Here is a 6632-nt window from a genome sequence, read left to right as displayed (position 1 = left end):
GGCAGCACCCGTGGCTGCCCGGCTGCCCCGCTCCTCATCAGCCACCCGCATCGCAAGCTGCCAGCAGGCTTCGGCGTGCTCCACATTATTTTTAATTATATTTTACTTTAAAGGGCCATTAGTTACAAAGATTTCTCAGCAGAGGCCTTAAAAAAAAAAAAGAAGGAAAGGGGTAAAAAAAAAAGCCTTTTCCACATCAAGGGTTGCGATGGGTGAGCTGGAATATGAATAATGATTGAGAGGGGTTAAGCAGTGATGGAGCAAAGTTTGGGGTGCAGAAGGCCCAGTGGCACTCAGGGGTGCCCCCATCTCATGGCCAAGTTCACCCGTGGGTGCAGAGCCCCCTCCCCAGAGGAAGGGCAGCCATCCCAGCCATCCCAGCCCGCAGCCGCCAGCTTGGGGCAGCGCTTGCCACTGGGCTCCTGCTCGAGTCCTGCTGCGCTTGGTGGGGTGGAGGGCAGAAGCTCTTGCTCGTGACCCAGCGTGCTGCTGGCTTGGCAGCATCTCCCCTCCCTCCGCAGACCCCAGGTTAAGGCCCCGCGCTCCCTCCTGTCCTGACCCCAATCCTCTCGGTCCCCCCGAAGGCTGTTTCTCCGTCCCTCTGCCCTCGCTGCTATTCATCGCTCCTTGGGAGAGCAAGAGACATTTATGCCACATCAGTCGGTCCTTGCTATCAGTGCCACGTGCTCATTTAATATTTGTTTATTTTAAAACCATTTGGGTCATTTGCTCCCCAGCTGGCGGGGGAAACCGCAGTTTCAGGACAGGGGAAGGGGTGCGGGGGGTGCATTGCCCCCCGAGACCTGCCACCCGGGGCTGGGAACCGGGGAACAGCATCGGCCTCTTTGGGGTGGGATGGTGACCCCCCTTCCTCATGGCAGCACAGCCCTTGCAAGGGGGTTTAATGAATTTGACCTCCACGACATGAGGCTCAGCTGGGGCCATTGCAGCCCAGCCACTGTCTGGCAGGGAGTTGGCTGGAAAAACCTTTACTAGGGCAAATTTTGGTTAATCCTTTTTATATGGACCAAGACCTGGTTTGCTCATGCCCAGCCACCAGCAGCACCAGGAGCTGCTGTCCCCTCCATGCCCTCTCCTCGCCCTCTTCTCCTCCCACATCCACCTTTTCTCAATTAGCGCTTGCTCTGCAGGTGCCAATCACCACTCCAGCTCCTGCCTTCCCCCCGCTGCCAGCTCCTGGGGTAGGAGGTTGCCTGAAGGTGCTGCTGCAGCTCTTGAGTGAAGGTGTTCTCTGGCTGGAGCTCCCGAGTGCTCAGGTAAGAGCCCAGGCAAAATTGTCGTGGTGAGGCCTCTTGTTGGTGTTGTGCACCTTGTGCTGGGGCAGGGGAGGTGGAGATGCCCTTGGGTGTCTCTGGCTGCTGTGAGTTCCTGGATGGAGAGCTGGGCGTTGCTTTTCTTGAGTCTGGAGTCACTTGGGAGGGCTGTGGGGTGACTTGTGGGTGTGCTGCTGTTGCTCAGAAGGTTTCCTTGCAAACCCGTGCGTGCTGCGAGCAAGGTTTCGGTGCCCTGACCCATGCCAAGGCCAGGGCTGAGCTCTGCAGCCCATCCTCTGCCTGGTGCAAGCCGAGCGTTCGTGTGGCTCTGCCCTTCCCCTTGCCTGATCTCTCAGCTCCGTTGGCTTTTTGGAACCCCCTACCACTCCTTCCTGGGGCTGCCCTGAGCTGTGGCGATGCCTTCCTGGGCTCACTGGGGTGCTGGAAGCACTCGTAGCAGTGCCGGGGCCCAAGGCGGGCACACTCTGGAGCACCGTGGGGTGCTTGCCGGCGTCCCGGTGCTCGGCAGAGCTCGGGGATCCGGGGCTCGGCAACAAGCGTCTCATTTCCCTCTTGTCTCTCCCTGTCAGACAAGATTTGAAGATTCAATTAGAGTGGGAGCCGCTGATAGCAGCGGTGCTGGCGTGCTGCTCGCGCCCTGTGCTCACGCTGCATGGGAACCAGATGAAAGCCGAAAGCAACGCAAGGGGAGTGAGGAGAGGAGGGTGTTTGGAAAGGGAGGCCCTTTGGCTGGCAAAAGAAAGAGGGAGAAAAAGGCAAGAAATGCAGATTTGGGGTGGGTTGAGGGATGGTTGGAGACTCAGGTTGTGCTCTAGCCCCTGGAGCTGCAGGCTGGTGCCCGCTCAGGAGAGGGGCTCCCAGGACAGCACCGGGCTGGGGCAGGGGAGACCTGCTCCGAAATTTCCCCATGTGAGAGCCGGGCCTCCAGGGCAGCGTCGGAGTGAGCCGGGGCTGGGTGTCGGTGCCCAAGGGGAGCGCAAGGCAAAGCCTCCTGGCTGCGTCGGACAGGGAGCTGCCTCGACCAAGCGGCAGAAGCAGAAGGCTGGATTTCAGTCGGGGTTTCTTTTTTTTCCCCCCCTCTCCCTTGAAAGCTGCGCTTTGTTTTGCACTAATGCTTCAAAGAGACGTTGAACCGTTTGCTGAAACAGTGCAGCCTTCTGTGCGAAGCCTCGTGGCCGCTCGGCCGGGCGCAGGGACAAGGACAGGCTCCAGTCGGAGCCGCGGTAAATGCGAGAGGGCATTAAATAGGGCCAAGGTCCAGTGCAGTGCTGGGTCCTTGCGTCCCATCCGGGGGAGCTGTCTTTGTGGGGCTGATGGATCTTTGCTCCTTTTGAGGGTCAGAGCCAAGATCTGGCCACTAAAACACCCATCTGCCCACCCAGGATAGTCCTGAAAGGACGATTCCCTCTCCTCTTGACACTTTCTGGAGGTAATAGCAGTTGTTAAGGAAAACACAGGTTTTTTTTTAAAGATGGGGGGGCAGACAGATTTTTATTATAAATTATATTTTTACTACAAATTATATTCTGAGCCCCAGAGCTGGAACCTGGGCTGGGCTCAGATCTCGCCAACTCGGGAGGTTCAGCCGCACTGATGCTACAGCCCCGAGCGGCTCAGCCCTTGCAGACGTAGCAGTTCCCAAAACTCAGGCCGTATTCAGGCACGGATTGATTGTGTACCAAAAAGTCAAGGTGCAAACATTGATCATGCGGGAAAGTGCTGGTCATCAGCCAAAAATAAGCATTCCCCAGCCTAAATTATTAATTCCTTTCTGCACAGCAAACGGATTGCACTGGTCGCGTATGTCCCCTCTGCACAGTGGTTGTGCTTCATGCCGTAGTATATTTTCCCTCCAACTACTTGTCTGGCTCTTCACTTAATAAAGATTGAGAGAGACAATAAAAACATTCATTAAAGAGGGAAAAAAATAAAAGATTAAGCCCTGCTTGTAGCCTCTAGCAGTTGGTTTCATTAAGCAATTGCTTCTCCCAAACCCTCCGTGGTGGCTCCCGGTGCCGGTACCCAACCCCGGGGTTTGGGGATGCAGCACCAGACTGGGAGGCCCCGGGATGCTCGGGGTGAAGGCCACGGCTGTAGCACCGATGCGATAACTGAGGAGGGCAAGAAACCTTGTGGGTGATGAAAAAGGGAATTAGCAAAATAAGCTCTTGGGGGGAAAAGCAGCTGTTTGGATGGGGTTACGCAGGGTTAAGCCGTTATCTTGTGCTGTGTCGAAGGTGGGGCTGGTCTCCTGCTCCTCCCAGGTCCTTAGGTGCTGTCTTAGGAGGAGAATGTGCTCTTTCAGCTGTGGGCACTGAGGGATGGGAGCAGCCTGGCCGGGCTGGGCCAGGGTTGGGGCTGGGAGGAGCAGGGGGGACACCGGGGAGGGAGTGGGGGCTGCGTCGGGCCAGGTTTGGTGGGTGTCTCTCTGCTGTAGCTGTGTCAGCTGAAATACAGTGAACGGTGTTTGTCGGGAGGTTAATTCACTGATGGGGGCAGCCAGGATCCCCCATGCACAGCAAGGGCTCCAATCCCACGGGACGTGCTGTCACTGGTGGGGTGGGGGAGCAGGGACAGAGCGGGCTCGCTGCTGTCAAAGTGCTCTTCAACAACCCTCGAGTCTGTAAGTTGGTCGTGGGAGGCCTGCTCTGCCCCCAAACTGTGACATCCGAAACAAAATGTGTGTTTTCTCTCTGGTTCCAAGGCATGAGAAGAGCTTTGGATCGTGTTGCGATTTATCACTCAGCCCTGAGCCAGATGCCTATATGGGTTCAATCTATAGCTCCCAGAACTGATAGAAATATTATCCTGTCTTATTAAAATCACCCACAGCTACTGCAGCTGTATGTCAACAGCAAAACAAATAGTGACTAGATCCCATTGGATTGGAGCCTCTCTGTTGAGGCTGTCTTCAATCCGCCTCCTGCTAAAATGGTTACAGATGTAGGCTTTTCCCATTACAGCTCAGTGCAGCTCCTGTACGGCTGACTCCAAATCCCATTACCACGCTGGAGCCGTCTTTGGTGAGCATTGGCTCGGCTAAAGCTCCCCCGCTGACATGAAACATTACTCATGATGCTTTTCCTAGAAGTACCGCTAATAAAGAGAGTAGAGGGCTGTGCTCACCCAAAAGAGCCCCAAAATGGTGGGGGCAGCTCTGCTGCGGGGAGAGAAGAGAGCAAGAGGGCTGTGCTGGGATGAAAGCGGGACTGCCGCCTCTGCCTCCTCCTCCTCCTTGGGTGGCACGGCTCTTGTCCCTGCTGGGGGTGTGCTGAGTGATTTGGGGTGCATTGCATCCACTGCCAGAGGTTTACTGATGTTGCCGTGTGGGACCCCCTTTCCCCCCATCCCCTCCAAAAACGCCATAGCCCTAAAATTCCTGCCGTCGCCTGAGCTGTCCCTGGCTGACCCCCATCCCTCTCTCCTGCGCTATCTTTGGTATAATTAGGAGGCCAGGACTGTGCATGTGAGGTGAATGTGACCTCATTAGTTTCTTATGCTGTATTGAAATTTCTTCTCATTTACATCCCCAATCCCTAAATGTGCAGCTCTGGTCTCCGCAGTCGCTTTCTGCTGCTTTCCATCCCTCTCACCAAGGCTCCAGGCTGGAGCTGTGCTCCCTCTCCTCGACCGGTCACTCCACTTCTGTCTTGAAGCTGGACCCCCCCCATGTGTTTGAGGAAGACAAGTTCCCGGTCTACCCTGGGCAGGTGGGAAGGGCTCCCCAGGGAGATGCCCTGGGCTGGGTCAGCGCCAGGGGGGCTCCCGGTTTAACTCCTCTGCCCACCCGAGGTGAGACAGCAAAGCTCTGGGTGCTCGCTCTGCTCCGCCGCCGGCTGAGACAGGGGATGACAAACGTGCTGGCCGGGCTGTGACAGGCTCTGTGCTCTCATCCCTCTAAGATCCACAACCAAGATCGCTCTTCCTTGGCAAGAGCATCCTTATCTGTGTTTGCTGTAGTACACAGATGCCAAAATCTTGCTAGACTGGTTCTGGCTTGATCCTCCTGACATTTGGATGCTTCCTTTTAAACTTAGAGGATATATGGCTCTGTCGAGCCTTTTTTCTTTTCCTGTCCTAGTTGGAGGGGGAGTGCTCTTTGAGATGGGAAGGTTTGCATCGTCTCTTCTGTATGATGTTGGAACCTTTATAGGGCAGGTATCTTCTAAAGCAAAATGTTTCCAATTCTCACGACAAGCATAATTCTTGAAAATACACACAATAAACAAAATGAGCCAAATGTAATTAAAATGGAGACAGCATATAATCTGGTAACCCACTTAGAGGCTCAAAGCTTCAGCTTTTAAAAAAATGTTTGCTCCAAATCCATTTAAATAAACAGACCGACACACAAAGGCTCTCTGTACATTATCAGGATACAAAGAGAATCGGATCAAAAGCAGCTGTGGCCAGGCTGCGCATATGTAGCGAGGAAATTGCTTGATCTAAGACTGCACCTTGCACATGCAAATGTGTTTGTGGACCTTTCCGTGAATTGCATTTGTACAACAGCCGAGCCGTCGGGCTACTGGGCTGTGCTCTGCCGGGGGGCAAAGGCTGGTGTTTCCCCCCACCGCAGGAGCCTTTGCTGGGGAAGTTGAGGGAGCTCCCGGCGTGTCGGTATGTCTGCTTACTTCGGCAGGAGTGGTGAGAGCCCAAAGACCAGCTGAGCTTTGCCCTCTCCACGGGTGCAGACACTGCATCCGTAGGGGGGAATCGCTTAGAAACTTGGGAAAGAAATGGGAGACCCCATCCTTGGCACCCGTGTCGCGGGCTCTCCACTCGCCTGGTGTCGCACGCGCCATGTGCTGTCACGCTCGCGTCCCCCTGGGCTTGCAGGAGGGTCTCCTGGCGATGCACGGTGGGGCTGTGGGGTTTGTATCTCCTCTCCCCAGACATCGTCTCTCGCAGTTCTGCAGCAGAGCCCGGCTGGCCTTGAAGCTTTGCCGACAGCCGTGTGATTTGTCGCGGGCTGGACGGCAGAGGCTGTGAATCCAGGATCGAGTGTGCTCCCAGGCCAGCAGGATTCAGCCCGGAGAGGGCATTTGGGGTCAGACAAGAGCATCTTCCTATTGCTCCCGCAGGTGGTTTTGGGCTAGCTGGAGCTCTTGGGAGGGGGATGCTCATACATATATAATGGGGGGGGGAGGCTACCAGGGAAAAGTGAGAAAGCTATTTCTAAAGTGGCAAGAAGTCTTAAGCGTTAAGAAACAGGGCTTTCTTAACAGGGCTCAGCCTGTGGGGATGTCCACACTCGAAGTGAGTGGTGTCAGCAGAAAAGCCTTTACTCTGGCCCTCCTGATAGAAGGTCTCTGGCTCGCGCCGTGGCTCGCCCCC

This window comes from Pygoscelis adeliae, unplaced genomic scaffold (genome assembly GCF_000699105.1).
Source record: "Pygoscelis adeliae isolate BGI_AS28 unplaced genomic scaffold, ASM69910v1 Scaffold75, whole genome shotgun sequence".
NCBI lineage: Eukaryota > Metazoa > Chordata > Aves > Sphenisciformes > Spheniscidae > Pygoscelis > Pygoscelis adeliae.
The sequence above is the reverse complement of the archived record's forward strand: the minus strand, read 5'-3'. Positions refer to the sequence as shown.